We start from the raw sequence: 12,965 nt of genomic DNA, 5'->3' as shown, positions 1-12,965 counted from the left end.
GCTCTTAATGCCTGGCAGCATCACCCACTTTTGTTGCTTTTGCAGCTCATATTACCAGACATTTCTTTATCCATTCATTTATTTGCCTGTTTCCCCCTCTAGAATATAAGCTCCATGGTAGCACTGGCTACATTCTTACTCATCTACCTCCCCCCCTACATCTGACAAACAGTATATATATATAGTAACTAAAATCTGAGGTTAGTATGAAACCAAGATTTTGGGTCAAAAAATTATAGTAAAATGCTGCATATTATAATTACGACTGCTATTATTTAAGGATACTTAAAAATATGTAATAGCTAGTAAATAATCATACATTATAATTCCTTTTGTATTCCTTTTAGAATTGATGAAGCCTCCTGAAGGGGGTAGGAAGAGGGCAGGTGAGGTCTTTGCTAAGTGTAGATTTGGACAGGTTTCTCTTGATGCATGGGACAGGGTACAAGAGGGCCTTCCCTTAAGACTTGCTTACTGCCTGGAGATTATTTAGCCTTATGCTCATCCAACTGGAGTGTGACAGCTAATTCATTTTCTCATTAAAAAAATTACAAACCTAGCACAGATCTTAATGCTTTCATCCTTTATCTTCCATTTTCAGTCTTGTTAAATGTTGATTTTTTTCAATCTACTCTGAAAACATATGGCAGATATTTTCAAGCTTGAAACCTGATTTTCTAAGATGCACTTTAGGGCATATAATTCTATCCAGGCCCCTGGCTCATTTTCCAAGCACTAGGGAGGGAACTAGGGCACTAATGTATGAGGTAACAGAAGCATCTGTTCTTCATGGAATTCTGGAGAATAGAAGTTTAGTGATTCTCTCCTGATAGGCAACTAAAATAAGAGTTCATGGTAGACTTCCCCTTCATGTCAGGTTGCTATAAACATTCTTCAGTGAGATTCAGATCATTAAATGCACCTTGGAAAATCTGTTATCAGCAGGAGAGTTGGTTCATCTAAAACTCACATAAGGTATCAATAAAAATCATTATGGTAGTATATCTGATAAGCCAGATTAATTTATATTTGAATCTGAAAGAATGGCCCCAAATCTCTATTACATTATGATGTTTATGGATGAGAAGTATAGAACATATCTGCTTTCAAGTTTAGTGAATATCTGCTGCTCCTTCAGACTGTGTACTCTTTGTCCCAAATCCATCTGTTACACTTCATTAATACCATAAAAATTATCATTGCCAGTCCCAGTTGAGGGCACATTAAATGTGAAGAATACACAATTATACCTAGACACCACCTGGAGAATGAGGGCTAATTCTGAAGCAAGCTTGTTGCGATGAACATCACTCAAAATACAAGACATTTTGCATAAAATAGCTTTTATGATTTGTTTTTTATTGTTGCAGTTATCTCATATTGATGGCCTTCATGGTAAGACAGGAGTCCCATACCTCCTAGGTAGACCTAGGAAAGATAAGTCTTGCAAAACACTCACTACCATTGGAGGCGCTTTACCCTCTAAACCCCTGGCTTGTAAAGGGCAAAGCTTCCATTTATGGCTTTTTAACTTTCATCCTTCAAGATGTTCTGCAAGTTAAGTCCCAACCCATTTCAGTAATTGATTCATTGGACAAGATGGTTAGATGGTATTTTGATATTGCTTAGCCACCGTTTTTATATAATAAATGAACTTTAAACATTATTGTTTATCAGTTGAGCAATGACAATACCAGCCTCTTGCAGTTGTTTCACTGCTTGCAATCTCTGAAATACTCAGAAAATAACTTACAATAAAAATTGCTCTTAATAAAAAGGTTTTCCTCAGTGGCAGACTATAAAGTAGTGCAGCTGACTGTCTTTAAAGTTTATTTTCATTGAAAGTTAAACTAGGTCTGTGACATCATCAAAGATGCTTAACTTACAGGAAGAAGAATGTCAAATGCCTTGCAACTAGATGTCTTTCCAATAAGAGTTTTGCAGATATAGAGACTGGTTAGTGGGTTATGTTGCATAAATTAACATGTGTGTTCTGTTTTAATAGGGCATAAGCCTATGACCTCATTACCTGAGTGATTGTCTGTACGTATAGGCCTCACTTAATCCTGTCTGCAGTGCTGCTTCCTAAGACTCAATGGTTTGGCTGAATTAAGTGGCTGGGTTGGTGAAGAATGGGGTGGTCTGTGAGCTTCACTTTAAAACTGGTTTCTCTTTTCTATCTTAATGGCTTGGACCAAAAGGGCCCAGAGGTCTGAGAGGGGGGAAACCTAAAATATTCCCCTCAGCCCAAACTAAGTATAGTGGGCGAAAGGGTTTCAGACAGGTGTGATATACCTTGCACACCTTCCTCTAAAGAGTCCTTTTTTTAAAATTTACCCTTAATATGGGACATTGAAAAATTAATCCCTGCCTTTTGTCATCTAGTGGTTATGGATTGAATGATGCTTTCTAACCCTGTTGCCAAATTTATTGCTCCCAGAATGCAACAAGGATGTCAGCCTGTTAAACCAAGCACGCCAATGTCCAGGGACAGCCAACTGACCTGGAGTCAGCAAGATTCTTCCCCAAGTGGGAAGGCCACCCTCCCCTCCACACCCCGACTCTTATTAGGGATTTCTGGACCCAAGGGTAGGTAGGATGATGACCATGTCCAGCTTGAAGCAGCTAGAGGAGGATGAGATCTTTGACCATTGTCCATTATAAGGTTATAAAGGATCTTAAGTCTGAGAGGGAGGAATTGTTATTTTTTATTGTTATAAAAAATTAATTAATTTAAAAAAAGAAAAATATAGGAAAGGGTGAATCCAAAGAACTTGTATACATGACCCATAGACATGAACTATGTGGGGTGGGATTGCTGGGGTAAGAGGAGTACTGGGTGGAGGGGAGCAAAGGGGAAAAAAATTGGAACTATTATAACAACATAATCAATAAAATATACCAAAAAAAGTGCCAAAAAATAATAAAATAAAAAGGTTTTCCCATTTAAGCATCTACAAAGATGAAAAGTCACTGCCTGAAATCAGATGTCACCTAACTCCTTAACCCACTGGATGCTCAAAAATGTTCCTTTATCATGCTAAATATATTTAAAACATTTGCATTTTGGGAGCCATTTATCTGACTATAGTTTGGCTTCAAAACTGTTTTTTTTTAATTTCTCACACACTGATTCTCTACCCTTTCCCTTTCAGTGTGTGTGTGCATGTGTGTGTGTGTGTGTGTGTCCACTGATTTCAAAGCTTTCATAAAAGAAAGAGAAAATACTCTTCATTGCTTATCCACTAATTTGAGACTTTGAAAAATGCATGTATTAGCAGGGCAAGTAAAGGAAAACATCATGGTCTTCATTTCCAGGTCCTTTTCGACCTCTTTTTGTTTTCGTTTGCCTCTTAGTTTCATATAATTTGGTAAATTTATGGGATTATCTGATTGTTCTAACATAGGAATAATCACTAAAAAGTGATTTTCAAAATAAAAAACAATTGAGCTATTGACATAAAACTTATTAATTCTTAATTAATATTGATGTTTCCTGAAAAAAAAACCTTCCTTTTCTTCTCCATCCGTTATACAAATACTTCTTATTACTTATTCCTTTCCTTGCTTGATGGTTGTAGTTATTACCTAAATTGTCAATGGTTGTTAGTCTATTCATCAGGTTTTTATCAGGCTGCTATAATTTTACTAAAATAATTGAGTGGTTTCAAAATCATTATTACTAAACAATGATTCATTTAGTAATTTTCTTTAAGTCTTACCTTGGAAACAACAGTATATTGGCCACCTACTCTGAAACTTCTCGGGACTCTTTATCTTAATATGTATATGTACAGTTGATTGCTTTCTTTGTAGTGCTTAATAAAGATAGCTATTATAGCAATCATTATATAATACTAATTTTAATGGTCCATTTTCATGTTTGTCTTTCCCATAAGTCTGAACTCTGATGGGTAGGGATCTATATGTATGTACCTGAGCAATATCAACCACATACTCATCTAGTCAAGGTAAAGAGTAAAAGTGGGACATTGGTATAAAAAATTAAGGTTTCTTTTAATTAATTCTGAGGAAAAAAAAACTCTAAAGTAGCTCTAAATATTCTAAGTGAGTTAACAGAGAAGCAAATGTCAAATAACAACTCCAAAACAACATGCTTTTATGGTTGTTGCTGTATAAAGATTTTCTTGTAGAAATGTAATGATTAAACACATTAGAGGGTGATTTTGTATGTTGTATGAGGTATAAAGTTGCATTAATTATTTGTAAGTAAAAAGTAGCATATATACATTTGACTTTATAGAGGTACTTAGGATAGTGTGCTATTTTCATGTTTGGGACTCTTGACTTTAAAATATCCTGTATCTTTAAAGTCTACAGTTTAATATTTTGTTGATTTGATTTAACATTTATTTGCTATCTTCTCTACAAAGAATACTATAGGGAGATATGTAAAATCCTGAAAATATCTTAAGTAACTGTCGACAAACATGATATTGACTCCATTTTTCATATTTACTTAATCTACTTTTTATTTTCTAAGCAATGTTTTATTAAAACAAAATATAAATTATAAGTGAATTTTTAGAAATTTTAAGTACATTTTTACAAATAAACATATCCAGAAAGTCATCATTCACCATGGGGACAGAACCAGAAATTTTCAGCATACTTCTTTCTAATCTTAACACCCCTCCCAATAAATTAACCATTTTTATGACATCTGTTATCATAGATTAATTTTGCATGCTTTTGAATTTCATATCAATGAAATCAAACAGTAAGTTTTCTAGTATGTCTGGCTGCTTTCACTCAATATTTTATTTTTGAGATTTATCCAAGTCATTAACTATAGCAACAGTCTATTTATTTTTCTTGCTGGAGAGTTGGGTTCAACAAACCTTTTCTATCAAAGGTAAATACAGTAAATATTTGGGGGACTTACAATCTCTGTTGCAACTACTCAACTCTGCCATTGTAGGGTGATACAGCTGAAGAGCAGACATAAACAACATGTAAACAAATAGAAATATCTGTGTTCCAAGAAAACATTACTTACAAAATTAAGTGGTGGCCAGATTTGGTCCATGGGTCACAGTTTGGCAACACATTTTATAGCATATTCTACTGTAAGAGTTCACCACAATTTATTTCTCCCCTCTACTGATATTGTCCCCGGTTTGGTTAATGATGCTAAAAAAATTATAGAACACATATTTCAATGCACATACACATTATTTTCGTTGTTTATATCTGAAATCACTGAACTGCTGGGTTACAGGGTCAGCTTATGTTCAGCTTTGGTAACTAGTACCAAACAACTTTCCCAATTTATACCCATCAGCAATTCATGAGTGTTCCAGTTACCCCACATCTTCACCAACACTTAATGTGATGTATATCTTTAGGACTATCTCTCCATAAAAAGAATTATTACAAATTTAACTTTAAGCATTTAACTTTAGATGACCTATACTCCCCTGCCCCAATTTGGTATGCACACACAAATTCAAGCTCACCCACACACATGCCAACAACTGAAGCAAAAACAAAAAAAGTGTGTCTGTTGGTCCTGAAAATCTCTAGTGATTTTTTATTATGCTTTAAAAAACCACACACATTTGTATGCTTAGAGAAATAGAGAGGAAAAAGTAAAGTATCTTATTGTCTTTAAGAGGATTATTTTAAAACCCCAGAACCCATCTGTAGCCAGTGCTTTCAAAGTCAGCTTATAATGTAGTGGGATGTGTAAAAAATGTTCATTAGTCAGGCGCACTATGAGTTAAGTCTTCACTTCTAGGAATCATTTCTAATCATTTGTAATTAGAGTAATGCTTTTTAAAATGTTTGCACTGCTAACCATGAGGAGTTAAAACTCTCTCTTCTGGGAAAGTGAGCAGATGGTGTCACTTCATTTAGCTTTTCTTGTTCAGCAGGGAGGACTAGGGATTTAACTTCTTTCCATCTCTCCTGCCCAAGGTTTGGATAGGTATCTAGCCTGTGGTCTTAGCTCTTGGCTCAGCTATTTCTTGTCCAATTCTTTTGTTTGATATTCCTTTGATTTTCACCCAATATCAACAATGTCTTGCTTGGATAACTCACTCTAGCTCTTACTCTTTTCCTTGGCAGGAGTATTATTTTTTCTTTTTTTTTTTTTGGTTGTAAGAATCTGGCCAGCAATGAGGTGGCAAGCTCCTGTCTAAGCAGCAGGAGTTGTCAGTGCTCCTCTCTTTCATTAACTTTTTTGGGCTGTAGCCACAACAGCAAGACTTCAGGGACTGAGAATTTAACCTTCTCCAGCACTGATGATTTTTCCACATGGATTCGCATAGCCCCCTGACCCCAAGACCCTTTTCACAACCCCCCCTTCCTTCACCCTCCTTTTTATAGATTATCCTGAATTTTCTGTCTGATTTTCTCTAGGGCCACAATGAAATAATAGTCTTACAGCATTTCTTCTTTTTTTTTTAAGTTAACTACCTATTATTCATTGTTGTTAGATGAAGAGCACTTTCACACAGCTTCAACAAAAGGTGCTGAAACTCCAGGTAATAGCTATGGCAAATTATTTTTTTTCCTTGTGAAATAATCAAATGACTGGTCATCATATTTTGTGACATAATGTCATTTATTTTAATTTTAGTAAAAAAATAAAAGTATTTGTAATTTTTTATATAATAACGATTATATATTATATATAACTATACATTACACGTGTTTATATGTGTGTATATTTATGCACACACATAAATACAGGATATAATTATAAATCCATATCTTTTCAAGTGGTGACCATTTAAATATTCATTATCATCACTCATCACTCAATTCACTCTAAAAGAAACAATGTATTGATATATTCACTGGGGACTTTGACAAACTTAATGTGACAATAATAATAATATAATAGTAATACCAATAATAATGAAGTCTATAAAACTATCATGTTTTAGTTGCCTACCAGGTACCAGACACAACAGTAGACATATGTTTAATGTGTGTGTGTTTGTGTAAAATTTCTAATTTTCAGATAAAACTGGTAAGGTAATTATGATTATGCCCAGTTTAGAGATAAGGAAAGAAGCACAGACAAGTTTCTTGCCCAAAGTTATATCTATTTTTGATGCTTCCTCTCTTCCTTCAGTTCCCACATCCTTGAATCCCTGTCAGTTTTCTGCTCTCTCAGACTTGGCTGTCATACATATCACTAATATTCCTTTATCACCCCCAATATAATATGAGTATTCATTTGTAAAACACTCAGTAAGTCTAGATAAGTATATTCTGGTTTTGAACTTATTGTTATAGCCATACATTGCTGAAAAACTGGGTTCTGTTGATATTTTAAAGGCATTTTAAAATGATTTCTGCATTTTAGTGAAAGATCTACAAGTATTAATATTTTACAAAGGGGAACACAAAACCCAGAATTTATTTATAAAAAACTATGTGTTTATTTGTATATGTTTACATGTCAATCACCTTCAAAGTACCCTCCATTTGATGAAATACATATATTGAGATGTTTTTTCCACTGCTCAAAACAGTTTTTAAACTCATCCATTTGATGCCTTTTAGTACTTCTACTGTTTTTTGTTTCATCTCTTCCATATCAGCAAAATCTCCTTTGAGAACTTTTTTCATCTGGGGAAATAAAAAAAATAGTTGCTCGGAGTGAGATTGGGTGACTAAGGAGCATGGGGCAGAAGCACATGCTGTTTTTGGTGAAAAACTGCTGAACATTCAATGTGGTGTGAGCAGGTGCACTTGTAAACAACCCATCATGAAATGGACAAACACACTGAAAGAGTCTTCAAAAAGAAAATTCACTGAAGCCAAATGCAGCCTCTCACAATGCCGATTGGTCCACTGATAGAGATGGGTTCCTAGAACACTCACCTAGTGGAGGAAGTCTGTACTACAAGGGGCTTGCCTTTCTAAGGTAATTCTGGATTTTGGGGGGATACCCCCTCATATCTTATTAGAGACTCATTTATTTATTTACAATAACTTATAGATTATACACAGGGGAACAATTTTTAACATAATTCCTGTTGAGTTCAATTTTTCACCTGTTTTAGACTTAAATAGGCATGCTGATTTCAAAACTGCAGTTAGTTTTCTTCTGTCATAACAAGTTTTCTCTACAACTTATCTTAATGCGACCACTCTAGGCTGCATCGAGCCTGGATGGACGGAAGCGCTAGCTCTCCTACTGGCTGAGAACAAATATCCCTCAAGTGGGGAGGGGTAAGGAATGACCTTGGAGACCAGCGAAAGGTTCATACTTGTCTAGGCTATTCAGTTACACATGAGACAGAGTGGTGAGAGGTTGTGTGCTGCTCTATATAGTGAATCGTATTCCAAAGTGTAGTCTGAGTTCTTGCCTGTACACAAGGAGTTAGCAGAATTTATTTATTTTATTTACATATGTACTTATTTCCTTTCCTTCAGATTATGTCTGACTCTGCTATTTCTCATTGTAAGTGCCTAGACAACTTTAATTCATTTGTTATACCTGTGGCAGTTTCACCATTCCCAGTCAAAGGACAAACATCAGTGCATTTGTCAGGCAACCTTATTTTGCATATTTTAAAGTAAAACTTGGTGATCAAGATAAGCCTTGGGCCCCTCACAAGGTGTGCAAGCAGTGTGTCAAGAGTTTACAGATGTGGATGAAGGGAACACGTGATAAATTGCCATTTGGTATACCTATGGTTTGGCGAGAGAACAGAGATCATTCAGTGACTGTTCCATTTGTAGAGTGAAAGAGTCAGGATATAACAAGAAAAATAAGTGTAAAATAGAGTATCCTGGTCTACCATCAGCTATATGGCCAGTGCCTCATTCAGCTGAAATCCTAGTGCCAGTTTTCACTGAACTACGCTCTTTCAAAAACCAAGAGTATGGTGAAGAACTAAGTGACAGCAACTATGAAGATTTTGAAATTGAAGATGACTCAGTTCATAAGCGATTTGATCAGCATAAGTTGAATGATTTGGCACAAGGTTTGGGACTATCCAAAAAGGCTTCAGAACTCCTAGCACCAGGACTGCATGAGAAATACCTGCTTGAAAAAGGAGCGAAGGCATCCTACTTTTGATCAAGAGAAAGTGCATTTCTGCAGTGCTTTTTTGTTTGTTTTGTTTATAGTCTTTAATGGAAATGATGGTAAAGGAAATAGATCTATTTTAAAACAAAACCAAATAGCTATTTCGGTCTAGATTAAGAGGTGGCACCAGGTGTGGGTTCACACTTTGAGTGGCCACCTGTGGTGCAACTTTGATGATCCGGGGTTTGTCTAATTCTGGCTGTACAGTTGCCCTTCTCTATGATCCCAATAATCCATGCTTGGTGATCTTCACTGTATTTGGGGGACTTTATCTCTGCACAGAACCGAGCTGCTTGCTCATGTGGTAAACAGATTAGAAGGCCTCCTGATGTCTCTGGGCAGGTCCCATGCATAAGGCCAAACATGTTTCCACAGGCCTTGCTCACAGCAGCCATCTTGGTCAGGACAGAGAGATTGTGAATCACAAAGGACACCTCATTCCTCTGTTGCTTGGCCAGGTTTTGTGCATGGCCCAGAATTCCAAAGCCTGTGATGTCAGTGGCAGCGTGGGCATTGAACATGTGCATGAGTCCTGCAGCTGTTCTGTTGAGCCTTGCCAAATTCATCATCGCATCCTGGTATGCCAACTCCACATCTTCTTGGGTGACCACTAGCTTAATTTTATTCCATTTTTCAGGAATATCCAGCCACTGGTGCACTGCCACCGCCACTTGCGTCCCCAGGGGCTTGGTCAGAAGGAGCACATCCCCAGGCACCACATTATCTGGCATGATAAATTCATTGGGCTGGCAGACAGTTGTAGCCACTCCTCCTAAAACAATCCAAGGGTTTTACACTGTTTGGCTGCCCATTACAGATGATCCTGCCTCCTCTGCCGCATCTTTAAAACCCTGTATAATTACGGGCATCACTTTATCCCTTTACCTGTCTGTCATTTTATTACTGATTCCAAGGAGCATCAGCATATTGTCACATTCTGTGACCCTCATTGCATAGAGATCACTGAGGACATTGGCATATGTTATCCTGCCCATCATGTAAGGGTCATCAATGATAGGATAAATGTAATCTGTGGTTTGCACCGAGGAAAGACCGCCATGCCTCAAAGGAATGACACAAGTATCCATCCCAATACCAAGCCTTGGCATAACTGCTCCCAGAATTTGTTCATCTTCTTGGAAGCGGTTCTCTTGTAAGGATTCGAACAATTTCTGCAGGACATCTTGGGGTAATTTGCAGCCAGTACCCTTCAGTTCAGTGAATCTGGTTAGCTGGAAGCTCTTGTACAATTCATAACTTTCTGGGTTAAAGGACTCCCGCATAGACATGGTTCTCGGGCGTACACACCTCACAGCTGGGCTCCTCTCCTTCCTCTCCTAGTCTGCTGGTTTCTTTACAGATCAACCCCAAGTCCCTCAGCCCAGGACATCAACAATGGAGGGAAGATTGCGATGTGGGTGCAGCAAGGAGGCGCTCACCATGAAGCACATGTCTAAGTCGCCAGAGTACAGGGCACGGAACTCCAGGACACCTTCAAGCTTTGGCTGCCTCCTTTAAAAGCTAATCGGGCCTGGGCTCTTTGTGCAGTGCAGGCGGGCTGGCCGGGCCAGGGGAGGAGGCGCGGCGCTGCTGGCGCTGGCGGGGCCATGCCTGCCTGCCCACTCACTCTCTCAAGCAGTGGTGACAGGGGAAACCATGCGCGGCCCAGAGGCTGCAGTGGGGCGAGTGCTGCAGGACCCCTGCCCACTGGCCGGTCCAGCTGTGGAGCCCAGACTCAGTTGTCGGCTGTGGTCCAGAGGATGCACGGGGCTGGGGGGGTGGGGCCGGGAAGGCACCCTGCCAAGGGTACCAGCCTGGATTCTCCTGCTGCATGGGCGCGCTGGCCACTGCCCTCTGCAGTACTTTTGAAGTGACAGTAGCTTTGTGTGGTTCCATGACATACACGGTTTAATGGAGGAATTGGGAATTCCAATCTATAACGCAATTGAGTGGCGACTGTTCATCAATAGCTCAAAGCAGAGCTTGAAATGTGTCCTCCTCCACAATGGCAATTATTTGGTGCAGTCCCAATTGGCCATTCAGTTTGTTTTCATGAAGAATATGAAGACATAAAGCGAGTCATTGATCTGTTGCAATATCACAAGCACAAGTGGATCATTTGTGTTGACCTTAAAATGGTCTGCTTCCTTCTTGGTCAGCAATGTGGATACACCAAGTATCTCTGTTTTCTGCGTATGTGGGACAGCAGAGCTCGTGAGAAGCATTGGGTGGAGTCAAATTGGCATCTAAGATCTGACCTCAAACCTGGTGATCCAAACATTCTACATGAGCCACTTGTTGACAGAAAGAACATTATATTCCCACCTCTGCACATAAAACTGGGTCTCATGAAGCAAATTGTTAAAGCTTTGCCAACTGAAGGAGACTGTTTCAAGTATCTCATTTTGGCATTTCCTAGCCTGTCATTTGAAAAGATAAAGTAGTTTGATATGTATGTTTAGTAGCATAACTTTACTACTTGTACACAATTTGACTTACAGTAACAATATATAGCCTTTATATGAATAAAATAACTCTAAATATACAGTATATTCAGGTAAAATTTTCTTTATTTTCCTTTGAATGTACATTTTGTATAATTTTTGGGTCAAAGAGAAGGTATCCTGTACCTTAAAAAGTTGACATGATAGAGAAAAATGGGGTCACTTTTGGATTCAGGTGCCAAAAGTTAGTCAAATATAAGTGTCAGGTCTAACTCAATGAAAATTGTGTTCCCCAGTGTTATCCTTTTATTTTTTATGTATTAGAGGATATAGAGCTATATGCAAGTGTGTGCCTGGCAAGTTTTAACTTATACTATCTCCATTAATTTCCAGGGTGCCATTGGGAACTAAGGTGATTTTCTAGTATTTGGATCTATAATGAAACCAAATTAATATCAATAGAAAAAAATGTCCATCTTGGGTACTACTTTCTTAGTATGTGCCATTATGCTTTTTTATTAGTTTCTCATTTCCTTGTTCATCAGTTACTCTAATGTTTCTTCATTTTTATTTGATAGGTGCAACTCTCTATACTTATATTTTCTGATAGATATGTTTTTCTCATCTTTGATCACTAATAGCCTCAAAAATTAAAAGCAGCTTTCTTGACACAGTGCTACTTATTCTCTTTATTTCTTAATATTTGACAGCATAAGAAAATGCCATTTTAAGTAAGTGCAGTTTTATCAGATATTCTACTAATGGCTTATTCACCATGGTAATTTCTTTTAAGATAAGAAAATTAGTTCAGAAAATAATATATAGGGAACTTCAGATTATAAAAACAAAATGATAAAACAAAGATAGAAAACTGTAGTCAGCATCTCTTTAACTGATGGAGATGTTTCTTGTAAGGCAATAGATGTAAGGTGTTAAAGTATTTTATTTATTTTAGTTCAACACAACACCAATTGAACACAGGTGAAAAAAACTCATTATATTTCTTCTATAGTCCTTAAATTAGCATACAAATGATTCCAAGTTTAAAAGCAAAATGTTATTGCCAAAATTGTAACTTTTCAATGGTTACTTTCCTTAATTCATGTCACCAGAGTAATCCAACATGTTGCAAACATTGGGGTTAATGGAATTAAACAACCTGACATCATGAAAAGAATCTCAGAATGAGAGTAAGAGAACTTGGCTGTAGTTCTGATATATCTCTCTCTCTGCTCTTACTTTCTTCAGGAGACCTTAGGTAAGCACCTCACTTCTATGAGTTTTCCTGTTATGTGCAATAAACAATTTTGAGTCATAATCTATTATGTCCTTTAAAGCTCTAGACATTTATGATTATTGTATCAAGACTGAAATTTACTAAAAGTATTTGAGTAAACCATGCCACATATTATTTATCATGTGAGAGGAGAAGAAACCCATGGAAAACT

The 12,965-nt window shown here is 37.2% G+C and overlaps 2 pseudogenes; one reads left to right on the top strand and one right to left on the bottom strand.

The window, feature by feature from the left end:
- Positions 1-5,745: 5,745 nt before the first annotated feature.
- LOC150021168 (small nucleolar RNA U3) lies at positions 5,746-5,866 on the top strand (annotated as a pseudogene).
- Positions 5,867-9,112: 3,246 nt separating this feature from the next.
- LOC150021167 (selenide, water dikinase 1 pseudogene) lies at positions 9,113-10,469 on the bottom strand (annotated as a pseudogene).
- Between the last annotated feature and the right edge of the window lie 2,496 nt (positions 10,470-12,965).

Source organism: Furipterus horrens, unplaced genomic scaffold, assembly GCF_987537825.1.
Source record: "Furipterus horrens unplaced genomic scaffold, mFurHor1.1.pri manual_scaffold_1, whole genome shotgun sequence".
In the NCBI taxonomy this organism is placed as follows: Eukaryota; Metazoa; Chordata; class Mammalia; order Chiroptera; family Furipteridae; genus Furipterus; species Furipterus horrens.
This window is presented reverse-complemented; position numbering and strand designations above follow the sequence as displayed.